This window comes from Canis aureus, chromosome 24 (genome assembly GCF_053574225.1).
Source record: "Canis aureus isolate CA01 chromosome 24, VMU_Caureus_v.1.0, whole genome shotgun sequence".
NCBI classification, from domain to species: domain Eukaryota; kingdom Metazoa; phylum Chordata; class Mammalia; order Carnivora; family Canidae; genus Canis; species Canis aureus.
In genome coordinates, this window is record NC_135634.1 from 44,613,209 (window position 1) to 44,639,749 (window position 26,541).

At 58.4% G+C, this 26,541-nt stretch overlaps 3 long non-coding RNA genes across 3 annotated transcripts; 2 read left to right on the top strand and 1 right to left on the bottom strand.

Annotated features, from left to right (window-relative positions):
* Positions 1-1,005: 1,005 nt before the first annotated feature.
* Positions 1,006-2,967, top strand: LOC144296204 (uncharacterized). The gene is made up of 2 exons (XR_013363362.1): positions 1,006-2,242; positions 2,702-2,967. It is a non-coding gene; the product is annotated as an uncharacterized LOC144296204 (long non-coding RNA).
* Positions 2,968-12,185: 9,218 nt separating this feature from the next.
* On the bottom strand, positions 12,186-16,358 carry LOC144296206 (uncharacterized). The gene is made up of 2 exons (XR_013363364.1): positions 13,076-16,358; positions 12,186-12,623 (listed from the first exon to the last, which is right to left on the bottom strand). It is a non-coding gene; the product is annotated as an uncharacterized LOC144296206 (long non-coding RNA).
* On the top strand, positions 13,954-25,253 carry LOC144296205 (uncharacterized). Its single transcript, XR_013363363.1, has 3 exons — positions 13,954-14,374; positions 15,592-16,067; positions 24,659-25,253. It is a non-coding gene; the product is annotated as an uncharacterized LOC144296205 (long non-coding RNA).
* Positions 25,254-26,541: the final 1,288 nt, after the last annotated feature.

Genomic DNA, 26,541 nt, shown 5'->3' on the forward strand with positions numbered 1-26,541 from the left:
CATAGCGGTAATGTTGGAAAGTGGGTTTACTGCTTTTCCTACTTTCCTTTAAGTCCTTTTGTGTACTTAACCTCTCCGTATTCATTTCTCCATCTGTACCTGGTTAGGATAATTAGAGCACTTAAAACCAGGTCTGGCACCGTCTTTAGTGAATGCCAGCCATCGTGACCTCTCCTGAAAATTTCTACCAAGAATGTGTATCCTTTGTGTTATGAGAAATATTCTCTTTAAAGATTTTTTATTTTATTCACGAGAGAGAGACACACACACAGAGAGAAGGGCAGAGACACAGGCAGAGGGAGGAGCAGGCTCCTTGCAGGAAGCCCGACGCGGGACTCGATCCCGGGTCCCCAGGATAGCGCCCTGGGCCGAAGGCGGCGCTCAGCCACTGAGCCACGCGGGCTGCTGGAGAAATACTTTTCTAAGGCTGTATTGATTACCGTGTTTAACAAACATCCCTGAACAGGAAAACAAACAAACAAAAAAACCACCTTTCCTGCATCCGCGTTCTCCCCCCCCCCCCCCCCCCCCCGTTCCCAAACCCACATTCCCGATCTGAACAGCAAGTTGCAAACTGTTGCACCGGCTTGGGGACGGGTCTCTCCCCATCGCCTACAACCAGTAAGGGCCGCACCGGCCAGCTCCCGCCCCGGAGCGCGCGGCCCCGAGAGTCCGGGCTGCGAGCCGCCCCCCGCGGACGGGCAGAGAAGCAGCTCCTGGCTCCGCCATTAGGGCGCGCGAGGGGAAGAGGGGGCGCCCGGCCCGGCCCCCCCCCCCCCACCGCGGCGGCCACCAGCTCGGCGCCTGCGCGCTGCGCGCCCGCTCCGCCCCACCGCGGCCGGCGAGGCCGTTACGACCGTTGAGGGAGGGGAGGGGAGAGCGGGGAGGGGAGAGCGGGGAGGGGAGAGCGGGGAGGGGAGAGCGGGGAGGGGAGGGGAGGGCGGGCAGGGGAAGGAGCGCCGCACAGCGCCCCACCCGGCCCGAGCGCGCTGTTCCGGCGAGCCCGGCTCCAGCCCCGGGAGTCCGCTCCAGGCCGCTCCGGACCACTACCCGCTCCGGAGGCGCCGGCCGCGCTCCGTGCTTTCCCTCCAGCCCTTTGTGTCCCGGCGCGCGTCGGGGGGAACGCGGGAACGCGCGCCGTGCTGTGCGCCTGCGCGAGGGGGCGGAACGGCGCGCCCCGCCGGGAGCCGGGAGTGGGCGCTGCTCCGCGCCGACCCGTCTCGCCCCGCCCCCAACCGCCATTTCGTGCTCCGGCGCGCGGGGCCTCCGCATGATGGACGCCCGGAAGCCGGGACAACAAAGGCCGGCGCGCTAGGGCCGCGCGGCCTGCGGATCTTTACGCTGCTCGCAGGGCGAAGATGGCGCCCAGGCGCGGAAGCTGTGCCCGAGTGTGGGGAGACTTGGGCGCGTCTACCTGCGAGCGGGCCCGGCCGCCGTCCTGGGGCGGGGAGGGGCACGCATGGCCTCGTGTGCGCACAGCGCTGGGTGTTCACCTCACCGTGTGTGCACAGCCTCGGGGTACTGCACACGCCCCGGTATCCCCAGACTTGTGTGTGCACCATCCAGCCGCACGAACCGGCGGGTTTCCACGTCCAGTGCGCCTGATCCCGAGTATGCTTCCACCCGAGTGTGCGCACAGCTGTGTTGGCGCCGACTGGCCGTCTACACGGGCCCGTGTGTACGGACACGTGTTCGCACGAACCCTAAATGTGCAGAGGAGCGTGGATTCATGAACCTGGCGAATGCACCAACCTGTGTTTGCCCTTGGGCGTGTGCACACCCACCAGTGTTGCAGACCCACGAGTGCAAGCTCAGCCTCCCGCAGCCTGGAGCACCCGCGAAAACTTACCACGTTTCTGGCCTGTTTTGGAGTTTTGCCTTTGCTGAGTTTACATGCAAAGCATAACCACCTGCCTGCTACTCTATGCTATTCTTAACCTCTCTATTCTTTTCTCCCAGCTCATTGGACTCCTGCTGAGGCCCCCACTTTGCAATGGGGTCACGCAATGACAGTGAGGGGCAGGCAATGAGAAAAACAAAGAAACGAGCAGTAAAGGGCAACACAAGGAAGCTGGGAAGGAGGCCCCTGGCCCGCTACAGTAAGAGAAGCCTCCTGGAGGAAGCCAAGCGCCATGGCCAGGGCCTGGCTACAGATGGAATCGGGGGTCAAGCCCCAGTTTCTGCTCAGGCCTGAGAACTTTGTTCGACGGGACATTCAAACAGGAGATGACACCAAATTCGTGTATGAGGATGGGGTTGAAGCAGAAGAGGCCTGTTTGTGGGGTCTAGGGGGTAATAGAGCAGGGACAGGCTCAGCAGAGAAGTGGCCTCCCCAGGTTGGGAATGGGGTAGAAAAGCAGGATGGGGGACTATGGTCTCCCCTCCTATGTACACTTCCTGCTGTTTCCAGCTCTTCTGTGTTGAGCACACTCCTCGGAGAGACAAACACTCAAGGCTTCAGCACTGACCTTTACTGGCTGGGTGCCTGGCAGGCACCTAAGTCAGCAGAGATGGAGGGAGATACTGCTTGCAGAATACTGCAGGCACAGGGGAAGTAGTTCTTAAACATGGATGTGAGCATTTATGCTGGAGTGACTTTTAAAGTTCCCTAGTCTGCCGTCCTTGTACAGATAAAGTACCATCTCTTGGTGGACCTTTCATATGGTTATGAATGTTTTCTTGTTCCGCTCACTATTCCTAGGTACACCTTAAGGGCATGAAAATACATCACCTCTGGACGCCTTGGGTGCTTTCAGCTAAGGATGTGATCCTGGATGAGTCCCACATTGAGCTCCCTGCATGGAGCCTGCTTCTCCCTCTGCCTATGTCTCTACTTCTCTCTGTGTGTCTCTAATGAATAAATAAAAAAAAAGAAAAAGAAAATGCATCACCTCTAACATACCTCCGCATTCCGGTTGAGAATCCCTCTACAACTCCCAATATGTGATCATTGTACCCCCATCTGAATGCGTCTCATGATGGAGAATGGGCCACATCAGAGGACGGACTTTTCGGTGAAGCATGTAAAATTTACCTTTATGAGGCCCAGATATTTGTGACCTGAAATGAAGGCTTTTTATTAGGCCACCCAAAAGATACTTTCTGTGCACATGCCGTGTTAGGCCTGTGTTAAAGCTAGGCTTACAACAGTGAAGGGGAGCAAAATATACTACCCCAATTTATGCTATTTTAGGCTGGTTATTTTTCGGAAACAGCAGACACAGGTGAAGCTAAACCGAGTAGAAGTTACCCTTTTGTAAGAAACATTTACATTTATAAAGGAAATCTCCATTTGTAAGGGTATCTCCCTCACTGTACCAGGAAGAGGAGGATGACTCTAAATCTGTGGAAACTCTTATCAAAGGAGAGGACAACAATTTAAATCTGTACAACAACCTTAACACTTGTTTACTGTTACTGGCTCCCTACCCCAGCATCTTTTGTCTTTAACTGAAAGTGATAGGCGACGGCTTTGGCCATTTGGGGGGACTTAGTTACTCATGTATACTCCCCCCACCCCAAAAAAAGGACTTTTTAAAAAAATATTTATTCATGAGAGACACAGAAAGAGAGAGGCAGAGGGAGGAGCAGGCTCCATGCAGGGAACCCGACACGGGACTCGGGACTCGATCCTGAGTCTCCAGGATCACGCCCTGGGCTGAAGGCAGCCCTAAACCGCTGAGCTGCCCATTCATGTATACTTTTGTTCATTTTTTTTCTCTTGTTATTCTGTCTTCTATCAATTTAATTATTAGGCCAGCCAAAGAATCTAGAAGGGAAGAAGGGAAAACTTTACCACCCCTGCAGCAGCCAAATTTTCTGCCTCTAGGACCTTATCGATCCAAATCACAGGATGCCAGGTCGAAAGAGCAAATAGCTTCTTCACACTTGATATGATGCTGAAAGTCTACGCAGTGTAGATTACAGCCCCCTGGGCTGTCCCTGTGCATCCTGAATTAAACCTCTAGGGAGGGGGCGCCTGGCTGGCTCAGTCCGTACAGCCAGAGACTCTTGATCTGTGGCTGTAGGCTCGAGCCCCATGTTGGGTGTAAAGATTACTTAAAAATAAAATCTTTGGGGAAAAAAACTCTGGGGAGGTGTGGACTGGATGGGTGCACAACCACCCACCCCCAAACAGAGAGGAGTGACCTTGTCAAACCCAGCCTCCCTCTGTTACCTGCGATAGATACACAGTTGTCCCAGTCCTGGGCATGGTCCATAGTCCTTGCTACTGGGGGTGGGGAGAACTGAGCACATGATTTGGAGCAGGAGGCACTTCATGCAGTTCCTCTGAAGGGGACTATGGGAATGGAGGATGCTCTGGGTTGCCTTTAGGGGTGGGGGTGATCCTGCTGAGCCCTCCTGGCAGCCAACTTCTAGGCAGCTCTGCCTGCCTAGGAGGTGGGGTCTTGGGGATAAATGGCTGTTGTACCAGTGTCACTCAGGCAGGGGTGACACCACCACTTTAATCCACTAGCAGGGCCACAGGCTGGCACTTTCGTCCTAGGAAACCAAGCCTGAGATCTGATCTCAATCAAATCTGTAACCTGAAAGTAGGTGAGGTGCTCCCACCCCCTTTCCTGCTCTGAGCAGGTTGTACTGGATCACTGCTTTGCATTTCACACTTTTCCCACAGGCCAAGGATCTGGGTGATACTATTCTCCCTCCACGGCCCTTTCTTGGAGTATGCTTCAGAGTCCAGCTCCCCGGACCCCAGCCCCTGAGCTGAGGTCCAGAACTGCCGCCTCCGAAGGCACGAGTCCTTGCCCAGGAAACACCTGGTGGGGAATTTCTCTAGCTCCCAAGAGTAAACCACAGAGACCTAGAAGGCACCACCCTTGGGCGGCTTCTTACCTCCCTGGGTCACATTTAAAAGAGGAGGGGTCCCTGGAGAAATGAGACCGTTTGCAGAAGAATAAATGCCACCTTGTGCCTGCCAACTTCTGCAGAGGTCTGTGGGCTTGTTCTGGGCCTGTGTAAATAAATTAATGGAAAAGTCCGGAAGGGAGGCAGTCCGCCCGAGCCTGACCTTGCCCGCCCAGCAGGCAGGTTATACACTGTGTCTTCCCTCCGGGGTGACTGGGAGTCGGGATGCCTCGGGGTCACAATGCAGAGAAGGAACACTTCGCTCTGGACGCCCGGAGAGGGACAGCTGGCCTGGGTGTGCCAGCTTCCAAAGGGCGGGAGTGACTTCATCAGGGAGACCATCCGTCCAGGCGGCCCCCAGGGTCTGAAATGGCCAAGGCGGGGTCCCGTCCGCCCCCTCCCCCGCAGGGCAGCCCGGGTCCCCAACGTGGGCCGGGGCGCGGGGGCGGCAGGTTTCCGGCCGGTCCCACCCAGGTCCCACCCAGCCGACCGGCCGGGGCGGGGACCCCCCAACCTCCCCTCCCCCTCCCCCCGCCGGCCTCCCCAGCCCAGCCTGGTCCCGGGTCCGGAGGCGGGCTGGAGGCAGGGGGGAGGCGGGCGGGCGGGGAGGGAGCAGGGGGCAGGCGGGCGGGAGGCAGGGGGGAGGCAGAGGGGAGGGGCGGGCGGGGGGGAGCAGGGGGGAGGCGGGCGAGAGGCAGCGGGGAGGCGGGAGCGAGCGGGCCGCTGCCCGGAGGCCGCGCCGCCCCGGCGCAAACATTTCCTTATGTGGTGGCTCCGCGGGGCCGGGGCGGCGCCGGGGGCTGCGGGGACGGCGGCCACGCCCGGGGCCTCGCGGCCACCCTGGCCCTCGGCTGGGCCGCCGCGCCGCGCCTGCTGGACGAGACCAAGAGGGGAGGCCCCCGCCCCGCGTGTCCCCCGCAGCGCGTCCCTCGTTCCCCTGAAGGAGGAGCAGACCCTGTGGCGCCCCGACTTGGCCCGCGCTTGTGGGGGCTCCCGGGTCCGGACGAAGAGGGGGCGCGGGGTCCCCCGGCCCGCCACCTCCCTGCCCCTCCCGGGCGCAGCCGCCCAGCGCCGCAGCCTCCTTGGCCTTGGGAGCTGTATTTGGGGGTGGAGGGATAGCGGGGCGACGGCGGGGGGATGGCCCAGGGCCGGAGCGGCGAGTGCCTCACTGGAAATGTCGCGGCTCTCGGCGGGCTCCAGGCTCCAGGCTCCAGGCTGCAGCCCTCCCGAGAGAGCTCGGCCTCAAAACCTGGAGCCCGCGGCTGCCTTCCTGCGGCCAGGGCGTCCCGAGCCTGAGGAGTGCGACCCGGCTCCGACACCCCCACCCCCACCCCCACCCGAGCTTCGCAGGTGTCTGCTCCGACCCCCCAAACTGTCCTGGGGCCTCAGGCCGGCCTCCTCGCCAATTACAGCCTTTGAGCCAACTTTCATAGCTGATAGGGCAGGTTCCCTATGGGATATTTATTAAGTGGGGCTTTTAGCAAGAAGTTTGCCACCCTAGTGAATCTCTAATTGGTCTAATTTCAGAGAGTATAATTCCAGGCTGCATCTGAGAGATAATCCTGGTCTGGGAGGCCTTTGCATGCAGCACCCCACCCCACCCCCCTTACCGGGCTGAAGGAGAAGAAACTGCTTGGCTCTTGGCCCTCCCTGCCGGCTTCCCCGTGACTCCCATCCCTCCTCCTGCAGCCCCAAGATTCTTGGCTCCCTGGGGTCTGTCCCTGAGTCACGGGGTACTCATGCCCAAGCTGCCTTCCCTGCCTCTCCCTGCCCTTTCTACCCAACACCAGAAAATCATTTCTAGGGGTGCCTGGGTGGCTCAGTCAGTTGTCTGCCTTTGGCTCAGGTCATGATCTCAGGGTCCTGAGATCAAGCCCACCTTCACTGGGTTTCCTGGGGGGAGTGGAAGGGAGTCTGCTCCTCCCCGCCCCCCCCCCCTCGGGCTATCTCACTCATTCTCATAAATAAAATCTTTAAAAAAATAATTTCCAGCCTCAGAGTCCCCCTCAGCCCCAGCCCACTCACCCATCCTTGTTCAGTGGGACAGTCCCCCCGTTAGAGAACCACTCTTCTATAGGATATAAGGTTCCAGAACCTGAAGTAAAGAATCCTGTCAGGGAGGGACACCTGGCTGGCTTGGTCAGTGGAGCATGCAACTCTTGATCTCAGGGTTATGAGTTTGAGTCCCACATTGGGTGTAGAGATTACTTAAAAATAAAATCTTAAGGGACACCTGGGTGGCTCAGCAGTTGAGCATCTGCCTTCGGCTCAGGGTGTGATCCCAGAGTCCTGGGATCAAGTTCTGCATCAGGCTGCCCACAAGGAGCCTGCTCCTCCCTCTGCCTGTGTCTCTGCCTCACTCTCTGTCTCTGTGTCTCTCATGAATAAATAAATAAAATCTTTTAAAAATAAAATAAAATATTAAAAAAAGAATCCTGTGAGTAAGAGGACAATGGCCATCCTTGCCAGGTGGAGAGACCTCAAGGAATCTGGAGAAGGGAGATGGGGAAAAGCAGGAGACACTGTAACCCATATGCTGGTAAAATGGCCAAATCTTTGAGTATGAAGGGCTCTTGGTGGTCGTCTCTGTCACCTCAACTACCTAAAGCAGACATCTCCCCGACTGCATTTCTGGATTACTTCCAGGGACAGGGAAGGCACTTCTTCAATGTGTTCTGTCTTACATAGATTTGAAATTCTTCTTTAAGATTTTATTTATTTATTTGACACTGAGAGAGAGCACAAGTAGGCTGAGGGGAGGGCAGAGGGAGAGGGAGAAGCACACTTCCCGCTGAGCAGGGAGCTGGATGCGGAGCTCGATCCCAGGACCCTGAGATCATGACCTGAACTGAAGGCAGATGCTTAACCCACGAGCCACCCAGGCACCCTTGAAATCTGTCTTCTTTCATGTCCATCTCATGGTCCTCGTCTGTTCACGTGTTCTGTGAAGGCAGGGTCCCAGGCTCCCAGGAGCGCAGTGGTGTTCAGTGACTATGTTGTCGGAATGAATGGTGAAATAACACTGAAGGTTTGCCAGAGTATCATCCATTCTGGGCTAAGCCACACCAACTTCTCCCACCATTCCATATATGACACTGTTTCCAGAACAGTCTTCATCCTTCCCACCTGGCTCTGTAGTCACCATGTTTCTTCTAAGCAATAGTGTGTCTGTGCAACTACCCTGTGTGGACTGACCCTGGGGCTGCATCTCTCTCAGAAGTTGGTTCTTTGTGTAGCACAACAGGCACTTTTTTTTAAAGATTAATTTATTTTATTTTTTAAAGATTTATTTATTTATTTATGATAAACAGAGAGACAGAGAGAGAGGCAGAGACACAGGAGGAGGGAGAAGCAGGCTCCATGCTGGAAGCCCGATGTGGGACTGGATCCCTGGACTCCAGGATCGCGCCCTGGGCCAAAGGCAGGCGCCAAACCGCTGAGCCACCTAGGGATCCCCAGTTTATTTTTTTTATTTTTTTATTTTTTGGGATCCCCAGTTTAATTTATTTTAATAGAGAGAGTGGGGATCCCTGGGTGGCGCAGCGGTTTGGCGCCTGCCTTTGGCCCAGGGCGCGATCCTGGAGACCCGGGATCGAATCCCACATCGGGCTTCCGGTGCATGGAGCCTGCTTCTCCCTCTGCCTATGTCTCTGCCTCTCTCTCTCTTTCTCTCTCTGTGACTATCATAAATAAATAAAAATTAAAAAAAAAAAAAGAGTGTGTGTGAGGATGGGCAGGAGGGGCAGAGGGAGAGGGAAAGAATCTCAAGCTGACTCCACGCTGAGCATGGAGCCCGACACAGGGTTCGATCCCAGGACTCTGAGATCACGACCTGTGCTGAAACCAAGAGTCTGGCACTTAACCTACTGCACCACCCAGGTGCCCCCACAGCTGGAACTTTAACTTTCACAATTTTAGCAAAGGGGAGGACTCTTTGCTACATAAGACAATAATGTCCTGCCCTGGGATGGACCTTTGGTGCCTGCTGGCATCTTAGGAGGCTGGGCTGGGCAACGGGTAGCCTGAGTCCTCCTGGGCTATACCTGCTTATGGGGTCGAGACCCCGATCGTGGGCAAAGAAGATGCTGAAATACGCCCTTTGCTCAGCAAGCAAAACCTGGCTTTGGGGCTCTCACCAAGTCCCCAAGCTAAGACTAGTAATTGGCAGGTCCCTGACCATGGTTGTTAGAGCCCCATAAGGCCCTAGGGCTCCTGGATTCTGCGGGTCAGCTTTGCCCTCCCACAAAGCTGCATGGGTGCAGAGTGAGTAGCTGTGAATAGTGTGGGTTACCGTGTGTTGGTTGGCTGACTCCTGGATGGCTTGGGAGGCAGGGAGCCATCCCAGGCAGTGTCACTTTGGACACCTTGGACACACTTTGGACACCTGTCACCCCCTACTTCCCCTCTGCAGTTTGGGGCCAGGGCAAATTCACACCTCTTGCCATCAGTTCATGGATCTGATGACGGGTGGTGAGAGGAGGCTGGGGCCCTGAGGCTGACTCGGGTGTGCCATGAATCTAGCTGGAATCAGGCCTGGCCTCAACTTCCAGACCAAATGCAGGTAGGAGGTGAAGTCCACCAAGTTCCCCCTGGGGAAGGACCAAGGGCTGCTGCCCAGAGACGTTTTCCTCCCCTGGAGGGACTTTGTGCTACACGGAGTGCCCACCCTCCAAGATGACCTGCAGGCCTCATTCCAGATGGTCAGAGCCAGTGGTGCAGTGGTGGGAGCTCAGGCAGGGCCAGGCCAGTGGAGGAGGGGCAGGCCATGGGGGATCCTGCTGTACCCCACCACCGCAGGATCATTGTGACAGAGAGGAAACCCCAGAAATCAACAGGATCAGTGCAAGACCATAGAAAGGATAATTCCCCCAAGTCTGAGAAGGAAAGTGCAGGAAAGCCCCGTGTGATGGTGACTTTCCTGGTCACAGAGTGCTGCAGGCTCTCAGCTGTCCTGGCCGAGGGCTTCGGGGCATTGGCTCTGTCTCGCTCCAGGGGGATACCAGCTTGGCCCCCATACCCGAGAGCTCACCGGGGTGGCCCAGCTGTGCCAAGGAGAGCAGGACCCACACCCAGACCCCACCCTCACCCTCACATTCCCTGCCCTCCACCCAGCTGTGGTACACACCTTCACTCTATCCCCACCCACATGCTCATGCTCAGAGTCTCGGGTCCTGCCCCAAGCCTTGGAGAGCCTGAGACAGCCTCCTGAACCCCCTTGTGGTCTGTCTACGGGTCTGAGGCAGGCTGCATGTGTAGGGAAAGAGCCCGGGCTGGGTTCCCAGGGGGCAGGGGTGAGGTCCCGCTCTGAACCTAGCTGGCTGGATGACCTCAGGCAGCTCACTGTGTCCATTGGCCCTCGGTCCTCAGATCCCAGCTTTGGGGGCCCACAGGTAATTGTTCTGATTCTCAGAGAGTAGACCACAGGAGCCTTTCCTAGGTGGGAAGGAACAGCGGGGAGGAGGTCAAGGCCAGAGCTTGGGCGTGAAATGCAAAGGAGAACTCAATATGTAAATCAGTCAGTGTTTGTTCCTTCTCTTCAGACAAGGCCCAGTGAGACCCAGATGCTCCCAAGAGTGCCTGTGGCCTGGCCCCTGGGTGTCCCCACAGAGAGGAGCAGGCCGGGCACCTGGGGGGCACAGTGACATTCACGTGATGGGGACAGGGCCCTGGCTGGAAGCCAGCCTTCCTCTGCCTGAGCCCTGGGCCCTGGTCCCCTGACAAAGGCACAGCACTCTGCCCCTCTGCCATCACTTGTCCCATAGACTATTGGTGGCACCTACCCAGGCTCAGGGGGGAAATGTCTTTCAGTCCAGGGCTAAGTTGGCCCAGTGGGTCTGGTGGCTGATATGACTGAGAAGCTGACTGGCACCCATTATAATAGGGACAGTTGTGGCTTTGGCCAGGCAGGGGTCTCTGCGGGTCAGGCCCCTGAGGCTCTTTCTTGTAGGAAGCACCTTAGGATGTCAAGCTTGGGGTGTTGAGCTTGGGATCCTGCAGCAAAGGGTGGCAGGTACTCAAATGATGCTTATCAGGGTGACACCAGCACTGGGGGGAGGGGTGGCTGTTTCTTGAGGCTGCTGGCCAGGCAGGCAGCTGGGCCACTGGGACCCTAGGGAGACCCAGATGTTGTCTTTTCAGCTCACTGCTTCCCAAAGTAGGAGGGGGACACTGGGGAGGCCACAAGGAGGAGCTGAGGGGGCCCCCAGGGTTTACTAAGGAGCAGTCAGGGAAGGGGGGCCATCTGTTCCCCTGGTTGCAGGCTTCAGGGAGCAAAATGGGCCACTGGGAGGGGCTTCCCAGCATGGGCCTCCAGGGCCACCCTCCAGGCTCACTCCTCCAGAAGCCGGCTTCAGGATCCAGGGATCCTGAGTAGATAGAGGAAGAGGTGGGATTACGGTGGGGAGGAGGACACGAGGCCCCCGGAAAAGAGGGTCAGTCCCCAAGGGAAGATGGGAGGGTCCATCCCCCAGGTCCCTCTCTCTGCCTGCCTGCCTGCTAGGGGGCACCAAAAAGACCTCACACCTAGACCACCAACCAGGCAATTTCAAACCCCCTTCCGGCCCTGGACAAGGACAGAGGGTCCCCATTTTACTGAAACTCTTGTTTTTCACCAAAATCAATGAGTCTCAGTTCTTGAGGGTCCTTGGAGTCCCCCTGAAGAGCTGGATGGGATCCTCAGGAAAGAGGCATCGGAGAGGGGCTTCAGACCTGGGAGACGGTCTCTGGGCACTGTCCTCCAGGGCTCTCACATCGTAGGATCCCGCCACCCCAGCCCTGAGCCAGCTGGAAAGCCCCACTCCCTTCCCGCTCCCCCTCCCTCCTCTTGGCTCCCTCTCCCCACCATCCAAGTCCCAAAGAAGAGAGAGCCCCTCCAGCAGGGCATCCTACTTCCTGCCTCTGTCACCTGCTAAGAGCTCACATTCTGGTCCCCAAAGAGGAAGCAGAGGCGGTTCCCCGTGGTTCTGGGCACCAGACTCCATGTATTCGCAGTGTTGGATCCTTCCCGTCAACCCTGAAGCTACCAAGTCCCTACATGTTAGCTGGAGTGCCCTGAGCCCACTGCCCTCTGGGCTCCCTTTCCTCACAGCCACCCTCTTTTTTTTTTTTTTTTTTTAAGATTTTATTTATTTATTTATTTATTTTTTTTAAATTTTTATTTATTTATGATAGTCACAGAGAGAAAGGCGCGCAGAGACACAGGCAGAGGGAGAAGCAGGCTCCATGCACCGGGAGCCCGATGTGGGATTCGATCCCGGGTCTCCAGGATCGCGCCCTGGGCCAAAGGCAGGCGCCAAACCACTGCGCCACCCAGGGATCCCAGATTTTATTTATTTATTCATGAGAGACAGGCAGGGAGAGGCAGAGACACAGGCAGAGGGAGAAGCGGGCTCCCTGCAGGGAGCCCGACGGGGGACCCATCCCAGGACCCAGGGATCCCGGGATCCCGCCCTGAGCGGAAGGCAACCGCTCAACCACTGAGCCCCCCAGCGCCCACAGCCAGCCTCTTGAGAGAGAGGCCCACGCCCGGCCCCACTTCCTCCTCCTTCCCTCATTCCCTAGCCCACAGCCATCCTGAGGCTCAGGCTGGTCTCTGCTGCGCCACGTCGGGGTCACTGTCCTCCCTTCTCTGCTCTCATCAGTGTTCACCTCTCCGGCCCTTCCTGTCCTGCTTCTCAGGGCTTCAGGCAGTTTGGCCGATTTGGGAATCCTGGCGATTTTGAGAAGCCAGATGCACACACGCCGGGGCATTACTCTTCCTGAGGGCGGGGTGGGAACGTTTGGAGGGGCTCAGTCATTTGAGGGCCCAGAATTCCAGGTTCTCACCGCTGCTGCCACTGCTCCCTGCGCCCCCAGCCCTGGACATCTCTGCTCAGAACCCCCCTGGGGCATAAGGGGTGGAGGGGGGCAGCAGATGGATTAACTCCTGGCCTGGCTCCTGGAAGAGATGCTTCGCAGGGCCTGGGACGCCCCCCTCCACCGTCCCAGCCTTCCCCTGGTCCCCAAAGCGGCCGGCACCCCTCCCCTTTCCACACATCCCCCTCCACTCCTCTTTTCCCAGAGTGACAGAGGGCTCCCCCAGGTGGCCACATGTGCCAAGGCCGGGGAGTCTGCAAGGACTGGCTTCAGACATTTTGCCCCTTTAGCCCCATAAACACATCTGCCTGGTCAGCCCAGGCGTTCCAATTCGAGGGCAGGAAAACGAGGTCACCTGCATGCGTGTTCCTGTGTGTATGAAACAAGCGGTGCGTGCGGTCTGGGTGCCGTAAGGGCTTCTTGGCCAGCCTGTGGCAATTGCTTGCAGCCGTTCTGAACACTGGTAGAGGGGTATCTGCCTTGTGGCGTGGCTCACAGGACGGAGAGACATGGGGACAGAAGCAGAGCACAGAGGCCCTGCTGGAAGCCAAAAACATTCCAGCACCAGTAATCACCACCATTTATCACCTGCCTCCTGTGTGCCCGTCACCACCACACCCCGGCTTTCCATTCATTTCATTTACTTCTCACGACAACCTAGGAAATAGGCATTATTATCACCGCTGAGCAGAGGAGGAATCTGGGGCCCAGTGAAGTTAAATCCCTTGTCTACAATTACACAGCTAGGTCACAGCTGAATCTGAACTCAGCCGTGTCTGACTCCAATTCCTCACTCTTATGCAAGCCTGCCTGTGCACAGGGAGATAATCTGGCAAAATAACTAGGGGAGACACAGGTATCCTACCCCCGAGACGCTCGTGAATGCGGGCCTACGACTCAGGACCACGCAGAAGCAAGTGGGACCACAGAAGCACGGGGAGAAGCAAACCAGCTCCCCTTCGAGGTGCACACACAGGCCCAGAGCAGCCCAATAGCTGTCGATGTGTGCAAGAAGACACAGAGTTTGGGGATTTGTCTTTCCAGAACACAGAGACCTGGACACCATGGAGTTCACTAAGATCCAGAAAGTTCCAGTGACAGGCTGCAGCTCACCGTTGGCTCACTGGCAGGCTGAGAGGCTCAGTGTTCTCAGCCCAGATGGGGTCGGGTGGTAGCCACACACAAGCAAGGGACCTGAAGGTGAGCTTGACTATTACCCCCCCCCCACCCCGCCCCATCCGCCAGGCATGTCCTGAAAAACAGAAACTGTTGCTGCCATGTGGAGACACAGTTGAACTCTTGGCCTCTGGGGCGCACAGTCCAGCTCACACTGACGAATACACACAAACAGAACTCTCGGAGAGAAGAGGAAGAAAGGTCGAGCTGGCCAGGGGGCTGCAGATCCCTGCCGCCCCCAGGGCCTAAACCCTGGGAGTAACGTGGGTGAGACTCCGGCCTCAGGCTGCCTCGCCTACCTTCCCAGGCCTTGAGATGGTCTTCCGCCCTCCCATGTTAAAGGTTGGGTCAAGGCCTGGAAGGCCCAGGATAGCCACAAGGGGGCGCATGAGCACTGGCTAATCCCTTCAGCCCAGGCTCCTCCCCAACCCTCCTCCACGGATTCCTAACTATGTGATAAGCTCCGGTTCTCTGCCAGGTGAGAGGACCCAGAGAGGGGGCAGGGGAGGGGAAAGGTGGTTAGCGCAAAGGAAGAGGCACTTACCTTTGCTTCAGTGGGACTGGAGGTTAGAGGGCGAAAGTTTGGCAGGAGAGGCAGAGTCAAAAAATAAGAGCTAGAATGTACTGGGCTCCAAGCTCTTCTGGATTTTGATATGCATTAGCTCCTCTAATCCATAACTGTATGAACTCGGTTATCCCATTATTCTACTTTCATTGGGGGTATTGTGGGTGCAGTATGGCAGGTATGATGCTCACTTTATACACAGAGCTGCTGTAAGGATTAGATGGGTCAGTATGATTATGTGCCAAGCACTAGGAACCCTGCCCACTTGTTACCGCCAGTTGTGGGAACACATCCCCATTTTACAGATGGGGAAACCAAGACACAGTTAACAAGGAATGGCCTCAGGGGCAGCTGGGTAACTGTCAGTTGAGCATCGACTCTTGATCTCAGCTCAGGTCTTGATCTCAGAGTTGTGAGTTCAAGTCCCAGTGTGGAGCCTACTTAATTCAGAACAAAACAACACAAGGAATGGCCTCAGGATTCAATCATCGGCAGGAGAGTGTGGGCTTACCCAGTTATTAGGCCCGCTGGTAGGCCCAGTCAGGGAGCCCCAGGGGCAGCGGGGAGCCACTAGAGAATTTTAGTAGGAAAGGAACAACAGTTAGTTTTTCATGCTGGCTGTAGGGGAGGCTGCGGGGTGCTGGTGGGGGTGGTGGGCAGGGCAGCCTGGTGGCAGGGTGACACTGGTCAGGTAGAGGTCATCATCATGGTCCCAGCTGTGACTAAGATGGCAGTGGAGGAATAGAGAGAAGACAGGTAAGACAGATTTGAGAAACATTAAGGAAGCAGCCTGGAGGGACAAGTTTCATGCTAGAGCTGGGGGGTGGGGCGGGGGCAGGGCAGAAAGCAGTGAATGGAGAAGCAGATTTGGGAGAGGGTAGGAGTTTGTGGGGCATCCGAAGGGAGAAACCTGTAGGCCCCTGGCTCCATATCCTCAAACCAGAACATATAAAAGAGCCACCCCCAGATTCCCCTGCCCCACCTTCCCTGGAGAGCCTGGGGGATGTGTGAGGCCAGGAACCCTAAACTCTAGCTCCCTTCCGTTCAGGGTCTGGGGGCTCTGGGCTCCACGGGGATGGCACTGTGCCGTTCTCTGTCATCCAACTTGACACCCTGACCCTTGCCCGCAGGGCAGGACCGGGGAGTCTCACTCACCCTCTCTGGCTGCCTGTCGCCCGCATGGGACAGGCGGGAAACATCCCCTGCTCTCCCACACACACTTCGAGGCTTCAGTCTCCTACAGGATCTCATCTAATCCTCACAACAACCTGGGAGTAGATCCTTATTACCTTAGCTTCACAACTGCAGGAGCCACCTCGGAGGTAAGGGGCTTGCCCTGGGTCACAGAGCTGGTGCCTGGACCAGCCCTCTGCCAGGACCTTCGCTGCATATTTTCGGCTCCTGCCTGCTCGGCTCCCAGCACCACTGGCTCTTGGTGGCTATCATGGGGAGATGGGGGGCCCCACACCCCGCAGTTTAGGTCTCAATGCAGGGCCCAGGATGGGGCAGAGAGCGAGCGAGCCATGTTTTGGAGTCACCAGAGCTCCCGGGGAAGACCAAGGTCCAGCGTCAGTCCCAGCCAGGAAAACCAGGAGAGAAGAACTAGGTAGGTGGGGGAGAGCTTCCCAAAGGGTGGGGGTGGAGTGGGACGTGTCTAGGCAGGCAAGTGGGGACAAAGAGGCAGCCAGGTGAGCCGCCAGCCCAGATTCAAAGTGGGGCTGAGGCTGTGATTGGTGGCCCGCGTCCCCCGCCCCTCCCCTTCTCCCTCACCTCCCAGGCAGTTGAGAAAGCGGGACGGGGTCGGCAGGCCCCTCGGCAGGGACTCCCCCAGCACGGAGCGGCGGCTGCCGGGGCACTCCGGGCGCCACCTCCCCTACCCCAAGCCCAGCCGGGGCCCTGTCTGGCAGGTCGGCGCCGCCCTCAGCCCCAGCGACCCCCCAGGAGCGGGCCTCGGGCCCCCCAGCCCCCCCCGGGCGGTCCCCTCGGGGCGCCTCCTGTTCTCGGACCCCCTCCCGGTCCAGCCGGTCCTGCCGACCCCACTTCCGCGCGGGCGACCCGGCCCTCCCGTGCCCGGATCCCCGCCCCGCGGGGCGCAGGGAGGCTGCCCGCCCGCCCCGGGCCCTGGGGACCCGCGCGCAGCCGGGCGGGGCGGGGGGGGGGGGGCCGCTAGGTGCGCAGCCGGCTCGGCGGGGGCCGGGCGGGAACCCGCAGGTGGCGGGGCGCGGGCGGCTCCGGGGCGGCGGGCCGGGCTCCGGTTTCTGCCGCGAGGGGCGGGGCGGGCGCCGGGGGCCCCGCGGAGGCCGCGGCCAATCCCCGCGCGGCGGGCCTCTCCCCGCGCCCCCGGCCGCCAATCCCGGCCCGGCCCCGCCGCCCCCGCCCCGCCGCGTCCTTTGTTCCCGCTCCCGGCCCCCGCCCGGCCCCCGCCCGGCCCCCGCCCGGCCCCGCCGCCCCGCGCCGGGCTGCAGCCCGCGACTTCCGGCCCGTGTGCCCGCGCCGTGTGCCCGGTGTGCGCGCGCGTGTGCAGGCCCGGCCCCGGGGCACCGGCGCAGGCCTGCGGGCAGCCGCCCCGGGGAAGCTCCGGCGAGAGGCCGACCTTTGGCCACGGGCAGGGGCCACGGGGGAGCCCCGGGTGGGAGCACGGGCGCCCGGGCTGCACCCCTCTCACTGGGCCAGAGCCTCCCCCCCCCCGCGCTTCCCCGCTTTTGCGCAGGCTGCTTCCCTCTGATGAGCCGCGCGGCTTCTTTCCAGACTCGTCTTGGGGGTTGCGTTCTCTGTGCTGCTCTTGGGAGGCGCAGGTGCCTCTGGTGTCGCCCACTCACCCAGCGCGGGCCCGTCCGGTCTGGGTGTGTGGCCAGTGCAGCAGGCAGGATCCCAGGGACCCAGACTCAGTAACCCGACCGCCTGGCAGAGTGTGGTGCTCCCTGCGTGCGCACTCAAGGGACAGCAGCAAGCCATCATCCCAAATACGACCAGAGTCACTCTCCGCCACCTTCAGGCCTAATCTTGGTTCCATTTGAGATTGAGGCTTGTCCTTTTAGGCCTGTTACAAGGATTAAAATAGCTAAAATCTTTGAAGAACAGAGTGACCGCCTGGTAAGGAGCCACCACACCCACTCAGCAGGCCACGGCCCCTGCCATACCATGGACTTGCCCTGTGGGAGCCCTTGCTGCTTTCAAGTTCACAAATCCAGTAGTTACCTACCACCTCCCCACCCCTTCACCCCCCCACCCCGTGCCTGCCACAATGCCCTCCCTTGACCTGACCTCTGAGCCTTCTGTTCAGGACTCCATCCTCAATTCCCTTCTCCCCTTATTCCATATCTTGGCGAGCTCATCCACCCCCAGACCTCCACCTGCCCTGCTATAACCAGTCTCCTGGATCTTTCCAGAAACCTCCACCTGGATATCCCTCAAGCATCTCAAAGCCAATTTGTCTCAAACACAAGATTCTAATCCTGCTGCACCTACTCCTCTGTACTGCCCAGGCCAGAGACTTGGGTGTCATCCTCAACCCTCTTACCCACAGACTGTCACCAAGTCTGTGCTTCCAGATTGGCTGCCCCGCTGCCCTAGGACCAGCGCCTTGGCCCATGCTCTTCTACTTTTTCCTGTCTTGATCAGCCTCCTTGCTCTCTGTCTCCACAGTCTACAGGGTTTGCTGTTTGCAAAGTTCCTTTTCCCATTGTCCTCAGCATCTAATCCCAACTCCTGATTCTAACTGACAGGGCCCTGCCACCTTAGCCCCAGGCACACAGAATTACTTCAGCTGGAGTCCTTGACACAGCTTAGAACGTTGGGAGTGGAACCATATTCCCAGGGACCCTAATAGAAGCAGTGCCAGGCCGTAGGATGATCAGAAGAATAGCTAAGGCTTGGGTATGTGTGTGTGAACTGGATCAGCAAACAGGCTCTGCAAACAGACTCTACAAACAGGCTCTGCAAACAGGCATACCTGAGTCTGGGGCTTGGCTCTGCACCTGCCCAGTCTGACTTTGCTCTGTTACTCATCCTCTCTGGCTCTCATGTCATGTCCCAGATGAGTTTAATATTGTGTCTTTGAAGGGCTAGAGGAGAACTTAGGACCCAGAGCCAAGGCTGGCCAGGGGCTGCCTCCCCTCTCAGGTGCTCCCCAGAGCCTCAGCATCTAAATTACCTGGAAGGAAAAGCAGGGCCTGAGATGGAAAAGCCATTTGGGAGGCATTGGGGAGGAGGGAAGGGGCAGGGGGGAGGGGAGGCTGACAAAAGAGACCAGCTGCTGTTTGCACACAAACCCCAAGTTGATAATGAGTGGAGGGGAGGGGGGCGGGGCGGGGAAATGTCTTGGCAGGAGCCTCTGCCAGCTGAAGAGTCTGCCCAGAATCACTGTGCCCCTCCCTCCACACCCCCCACTCTGGGCCTTCACCACTCACACCCAGCTGTACATCTGCTCCTAGGACTGCAGAGGGGAGGGCAGGAGGGACCCAGGCTTGGTGATCTGGCCCCTTCAGCCCAAGGCTCAAATCCTCCCCCCTCAGGCCACACACATCCTGAGAGCAGCCTCAGGGAAGCCTACAGGAAAGGCCAGAGCCTAATGGAGCCCAAGGGCGTCCTAGGATTTGGAGCGGACCCAGACTCCCAGCCTCTTGAATGCCTGGTTGAAATGAAGGCCCGCGGAGAAGCTCTGAGTACCTGGAACTCTGGAGAAGAGAGGAGGCTCCCAGACCTGAGGCCTGGAAGAGTCTTCTGGCCCTGGGGCCTACGCCTACAGGGACAGAGCAGCAGACCCGGGCTGCGGATGGGCCCATCAGCCCCTTGGCCCCCCGTAATGCCAGGAAGGTGGCAGATGCAGATAAACAAGGACGAGCAGCCAGGACCCTGGGTGTCGGGTGTGGGAACCCCCACCACCATTTGGTCACCCCCACCTGGACAGCTGTGGAAGTTTCCTCCGCTGTGGCCCCAGGGCCCTGTTCTGTCTAGGCCCACTCCCCCGTGCCGCCCAGGGTCTGGCTGGCCCTTCGGCATCTTCCCTGCGCAGTGTCACCCGTGCCCGCGGCCACTCCTGCCTGTGGGCTGTGGGTGCAGCTGACAGGCTGTGCCCGCACAGGAGTGTGTGCTCCTGCTGCTGCTGCGTGCCAGCCTAGCAACCGCTCCCAGGGGCAGGGAGAGGCAGTGCCAGGAGGGGATGCAGCTCTCGTGCGCTCCCCTCCGCCTGCTGCCTCTTTTCCCTCGATGCGCCAGCTCCCTGCCAACACCTGCTCCAGAAGAGGGTCAGCCTTCCACCAGGCTCCAAAGACAGAGGCGGGACCGTGGCAAGCTGCACGTCTTGGGCCTGGGGCTTCTGTGGGCCCGTGCCTCGGGAGCCTGGGGCTGAGCTTTGCAGGGAGCGGCAGGGAGGAGACCTGGCCAGAGCATGGTGGTGGGGAGGACTGTCCCTTCACTTTCCTTCTCAGTGGCTCACCTCTCCCTCTCTCAAGGCCGGAATGGGCAGGAAGAGAGGGCAGGCCACGGAGGCCGGAGAGCTGGGCAACGGCTTGGAGACTAAAATGATAGACACGGGAGCACAGGTTCACAAGGAGGAGGAGCCGTGGGGCCGGGTGACAGAGGTGCCTTGAATGCCAACGTGACAGGAGCTTTATCTGGAATCTGTAGGAGCCACAGAAGATGAAGAGCAAGGAACAAGACGGACAGGGCGGCGGAGAGCCCATGGCCACAAACCAGTGAGAGGTGGCGAGGTGTGTTTGGATGCAGGGCGGCAGTGGCCTGCTGTAGGTGTGGGCCTGGGGTCAGACAGGTCTGGGTTCCAGTCTGAACCTTGGGCCTCTCTGGGCCTCAGCTTCCCCAGCTGTAATTTGGAAGCAACACGAGACCTCCCTGTGGGTCTGTTGGGAGGGCTAGGTGATGCGATGCATGCAGAACTCTCCTGAAAGTGTACTCTTGTCACTAGTAGGGAAAGAGTGGTTTGAAAGGGGGCCCAGGCTCCTGAGTGACAGCGTGGCCTCCACGTGGTCAGAGGGGTGCATGGTTGCTCACCTCCCTTCTTGGTGAGTGTAGGGGGAGCGGTGGTGTATACAGTGAGAAGGTTGGCGGCTCTGGAGAACCCCCCCCCGCCCCTTCCCGCATGGCAATGGCTGCGTAGCTGCAGACCAGGAGCACAGGACGTGTCCCCGAGCCCAAGCTCAGCCGGAGCGGGTGTGTGGGTAGGCAGGAACCAGGGCTGTTGCAGCAGTGGCTTGCAGAGACCAACCACGGCTCCCATACAAGGCCTTGGGTACCCCGTAGGAAAAGGCAGCGTGGAACTAAGAGGCCAGCACCCGCAGGGTTGTAGCTGGTAAATGGGGCTTGACTTAAAAAGGCCACGAGAGTTCAGAACAGTAAAGCTGCACTTCTCCCATAGGCAGGCGTCTGTGCCCATGTGCCTTTTTTTTTTTTTTAATTTCATTCATTTATTCATGAGAGACAAAGAGAGAGGCAGAGACACAGGCAGAGGGAGAGCCCAATGTGGGACTCCGTCCCAGGACCCCGGATCATAACCCCGAGCTGAAGGCAGACCAACCACTGAGCCACCCAGGTGCCCTCCATGTGCCCATTTTGTTGAGCCCAAAGGAGTATGTATCCCGGGAACTTTTCCCTCGGCTTGATTTCACCAGGGTAGGACCAGCCTCGACCGGGGGCTTCAGGAACACCAGGCCCTAAGGATGGAGAGTGTCCACTGAAGACCCTGAGGCCAGTGCCGAGGAGGCCGGCCTGGTGCCACCCTGAGAGGGGACCAGGCTGGCTGGGGCCCAAGGCCTTACCCAGCCTACCCTCTCAGGCCCAGGCCACAGAGGAGGCATTGATGGCAAAAGAGGCGCCCCGAGGCCACTGCAGCTGGCGCAGCATGGACCTCACTGGGCCTTGGAGGGGGAGTGGGATGATCTCTGCAGCACCCAGGCCTCCACAGGGCTCCAGGGCCCAGCATCTGAGCATCTGTGGTCAGTGTGGGTGCCCTGGGCATCCTCGTCCTGAGGTAGTTCCTTGCGGCAAGCAGAACCGACTCAGTGCCTGCACACCCCCCAAAAGGAAAAACCATGGACCTTCCTTCCCGACTGTTGGCAGGAGGCAGAGGGCTCCCCATCCACCTTCTGGCCCCGCAGTATCTCTGCCCTTGCCAGACTGCTCCAGTGACACCCCCACACCAGGCATAATCGGGGCACCTGTGCCTGGTGCCCTCTCTGGCCCAGCTTTTCACCACTGGGCTCCCAGTGAACCTTTTGCTTGTCTGGTGTGCCCTCACTTCCCTCTCTGTGCCCTGAAGCCTCTGCTCGGGCTTGCCCCCTCTATGGAGCATTCTGGGATTGCTCCAGGCCGAGTTAGACCCTCATAGGCCTAAACCTATGAGTGTTGTTGTCATCTTATTTCTCATCTCATTTCTAACTGCTCACATGCAGAGTTCCTTAGGGATGGAAGGGGCTCCTCCTCCTCCTCTCTCTCTCCTCATAGGCACAGAGTGAACATTAGAGTGGCCAGTGGCCAGCTCTGCCCCTCGCAGCCTCCCGCCGGTGCCCACGTGAGCTGTCCACTCCGGGGACCACCTGACCAGGGTGTTTTCAGCTGAACAGCCGCAGGCCTTGCAACTATTGCAGGCCAAAGCCCAGATCCATTCACACTCCACACACCCGGGGCACAGGTGGAATGTGCATTTACACACACACTCATACGCACACAGACAAGTGCACAGACAGGCACAGACTCACACACACCAACACACACCTCAATAGGTGCTCCCACAGACACAGATATGCACGCGCAGCCACACGCTCACACGCAGGCATGCTGCACACAGGCACCCAGAGACACACTCAGAGGCCCGCACGGACACTCTCGCACACGCAGGTAGCACACTCAGCCAGGCCTCAGGCTCAGGAGGAGGAGCAGCCAGCCCCGAGGCAACTGCCACCCCCTTCCTCCTGGAGCTACCAGGCCAGCAGAGGGCGCCCGAGGCCCCTTCCCTCCAGGCCCAGCTGCTGCGGGAGGGGGAGCATGTGGTCACCACCCTCCCTCCCAAGCCGGGTCACCTTTGTTCCCCAGCGCTGGAGGAGGCCACTGAGCCTGGCGACCGCTTGGCCACAGAGTCCTTGAGGCCCTGCTTGGTCTCGCTCCTCTCGGCCCTAGAGATGAGCTGGGGGGCCTTGGGGCACAGCGCAGGGATGGCAGCCACCACAAGGAGGGGAGAGCCAGCCCGGTGTTCAGGGCGTGTTCAGGGCCAGGCCGGCGGGACCATACAGCCCCCAGGGACCTCACAGGCCTGCATCCCTTCCTTTCTCCCCACTGTCTGTCCAAGAGTTTGTTGACATGTTGTCTCCTGGGAGGGGGACTCAGAATACTGAAATGGATGCTAGGACCCCAAGGGCAAGCCCTTTAATCCTTCCTTTCACCAGTGCCCAGCTCTTCTGGCCCCATTGGGCCACTGGTGAGGCCTCTGATTCTGTAAGGACAGAAGCCTGAAGTCTTCCCATCCCCCAACCCTGGAACCCAGCGTCCTGGAGCTACAAGGCAGAGGTTACACCTGGGAGTCATTGAAGACCTGCCTCTGCTGCCTACAGGTTAAAGGCCTTGGGCCATCAAGCCAGTCTTCTGAGCCTCAGTTTTCTCATCCATAAAATGGGCATCCTCCATAAAATGGGCATGGTTAACGGTCACTGCCTTACAGGTATATGCAAGGACAGCAAGGTAGCACATGCAGAGTCCCGGTGTGGGGCTGGGCACCCGGTGCGTGGAAGTTGGGTGTTATCCCTGTCTCGATTCCTGTGTGCTGAGCCCTTTCCTGGCTGAGCCTTTGAGACAGCATCTGGACTCCAGCAGAGAGCCCTGCAGTATGTGCTCACTAAACCCTGGGGCATGAACACCATAGGGGTCAGCCTGGGAATGCCACACCTACGCCATCAGCAAACAGCATGCGTCAGGGACGGCCTGGCAGGGTGCCAGGCCTTGTTTTCCAAGTGGTTTGTTTCTCGGGGACTTGAATGTCTATTCCTGGTGGGGCCTAGCTCACAACCTGGCTTTGTGCCTTGGCTGAACGAGGTTCCTCTTCCGCCTTCTCCCAGGACAGGAGGGCTAGGCTGGCCCGCCCTGTCCACTCCCCTCCAACCTGATTCTTACTTGTCCCACCGTAATCAGGTTCTTTGGAGCTCAGGAGGGGGAGTCTGTGCCTCCTCTTCATCTGGTCCAGGGTTGGGGGGCTCCCCATCCTTAGGGGCATTGGTGCCTCTCCTGAAGGCAGGTGGGGAGCCCCGGCCAAGCCTGTGCCAGGGGTGGGTCCTCCTGTCCCCTGTGGCCCAGCTCCTCATTTAGTGGTCAGTGTGCATGGGGCTGAGCAGGGCCCAGGCAGGCTGCTCTTGTCATTAGCGGCCCGGCCTCCCTCCAAGTGAATTAGCTAGTCCTCCGGGAGCGAGTGCTGAGGCCTGCAGGCTCCTGGCACTGGCCAGTGATTCATTCACCACAGCCTCACCCCCACCAGAGGCCAGCGGTGTCCCTGCCCCCAGACCACTGGCCTGGCTGGCGGCCGGGGAGCGGGAGGCTGGTGTCCAGAGCAGCCCTGGCTGCCCGTCCATCTGCCCCTATCATCCTATTAATCAGGCTGTTCCCTGCTCCCTCGGGTCCAGCTTGCCTGCATCCGCCCACCCCTCCCTCATGCAGGGCTGGTGGCCCTGGACCTGGGCCCAGCCCTGCTTCCGCCAACCTGGCTGCCCTGCCAGGCTCTGTCTCCCGTTCCCTTCATCCCCTGGGCCCCTTGAGTGACCCAGGGGAGGCCCCCCTCATCCTCCTTCCCTCTCTCCCTTTGCCTTCCTGCCCCCCTCAACTGAAGCCCTGGGATTCACTTAACCGGTCTTGATGAAAAACAGGCTCTGTCCATGCATAAGAAGTTCCCAGTAACTGCCTGGGGCTGAGCCCTGCCAGCCTCCGGCTGGGTCTTGGCTTTAGGACTAACTTGGATGAGGAAGGCACCACCTTGATCTCTGCCACAAACGCCCTCAGGAGCCCACATATATCCCTTCAATGCCACTCCACCCCTTATCTTCATTTACTCAACAGGTGATGGGTGTTCAGAAACAGGTGTTGATGAATGAATGAATGAATGAATGCCCTTCCCCATAGCAAATAGTGACTTCTCTTCATCAACTCATGTGACTCACATCTTCTCAGATCTCTGGCTTGAAAACTGTCCTATTGTCCTTACAGAATGGAAAGCACCTACATTTCGTGGCCAGAAGACACGAATTCCAGTCCCGGCCTATTGTCTCTGAGCTGTGTGATCAAGTCTCTGAACCAACAGGTCCTCATTCATGGTCTCACGTTGGGCTGACCCCCCTCCCCAGGCTGGCTTTGAGCATTAGAGGCGTTTTATCTTGTGCAAGGAAAACAGGGCATAGAGATACCACCCAAATGGCAGCCACGAGAGGACTCCGCTCAAAGTGCTCTTCCTGGGGGGCCTCCCTGGCACATATGTGTGCCATTTGCCCCTTATTGTTCTATAATCCTTGATGGTTGCTCTGTAATTACTCTCACATGGCTTCATCATAATAAACAGCATCTGCAGAGCAGTTCACAGTTTACAAACTGTATCTTTTTCCTCATCCCGTCCCTACCTTTACAAAAAGAAGCTTAGAGTCTCAGAGACGTCAGTTGATCTCTCTAAGACCACACAGGAAGAAGGAAGCAGAGCTCACCTCTCCCCAGCCTATGGAGCCGGGTGGTCCCTAGCCCACTGTGTCCCTAGTTCCAGGCAGGGGAGGGAGGCATAGGGTAGGAGCTTGGCAGGAGGTAGGGAGGTTACCTGGGGGCGTGGGCACTTCTAAGTCAGGCTGGGTGCATGGGTGTCCGTGCAGGATTGTGTGCTCATCTGTGCACGCAGGTGTTCAGGCTGACACAAGGTGATCCCCAAAGGGGACTTGGGAGGGATCCTGGCTCCCAGGGTGGGATGTGGGCCTGGGTTATTTCCATAATCGCTTTCTGGTTTTATTTTATTTTATTTTTGTTTTATTTTATTATTCGTGAGAGAGAGAAAGAGACATAGGGAGAGGGAGAAGCAGGCTCCATGCAGGGAGCCCGATGAAGACTCCGGGATTGCTCCCTGAGCCAAAGGCAGATGTTCAACCGCTGAGCCACACAGGCGTCCCAATTTATTTAATTTACTAATTTATAAGTAGGCTCCATGCCCAACGGGGGGCTTGAACTCACGACCCCAAGATTAAGAGAAGCATACTCTACTGGGCCAGGCTGGTGCCCCTCCCCTTCTGTGTTTAGGCTTAGGTGACTCAGAAGCTTCCAGAAAAAGGCTAGTCCAAATGAAACGCCTCCATTGGAACTAAAGTTCCGTTATCCCACAGATAAGCTGCATTATTAGCTGTTTGTTTGATTTGCTTATTTGGTTTGGTCAGAACACGGAGACATGGGGGAGGACATATGCTGTCTCAAAGGTGCAGGGAGGTGAGGATGGGCGATGGGGACAGCGCAGTAAGGAGCCACAGAGGGTGGGCTCTGCGGCTCTGTCCCACGAAATAGATGGGGCCAGGGGAGCCTTCAGCCCGGGAAGTCCGGATCCATCTGGAGCAGCACTGCTCATCATCTTTGAAGTCCCAGCTCCGAGGACGCTTCCTCCGGGAAGCCCTCCAAAACTGCTTAGGCAGAGCTCATCGGCTCTTTCCTCCGAGTCCTTCGGCTCTGGCCCTCGGGCCTTTCTGACTATGCCTGGCTCCCCTGCTGGGTGGTGAGCAGGGCAGGGAGCCTCTTTGTGTGTGTAGGTTCGTGCGTGTGGCTGCTTCCACTTGGGAAGGTTAGAAACATACAGAAAAATACAAATGAGGGATGCCTGGGTGGCTCAGTGGTTGAGCGCCTACCTTCGGCTCAGGGTGTGATCCTGGGGTCTCGGGATCGAGTCCTGCATCGGGCTCCCTGCAGGGCGCCTGCTTCTCCTTCTGCCTGTGTCGCTGCCTCTCTGTCTCTCTTGTGAATAAACAAATAAAATCTTAAAAAAAAAAAAAAAAAAAAAGAAAAAGAAAAAGAAAGGGACGCCTGAGTGGCTCAGGGTGTGATCCCCGGATCTGGGATCCAGTCCCATATCG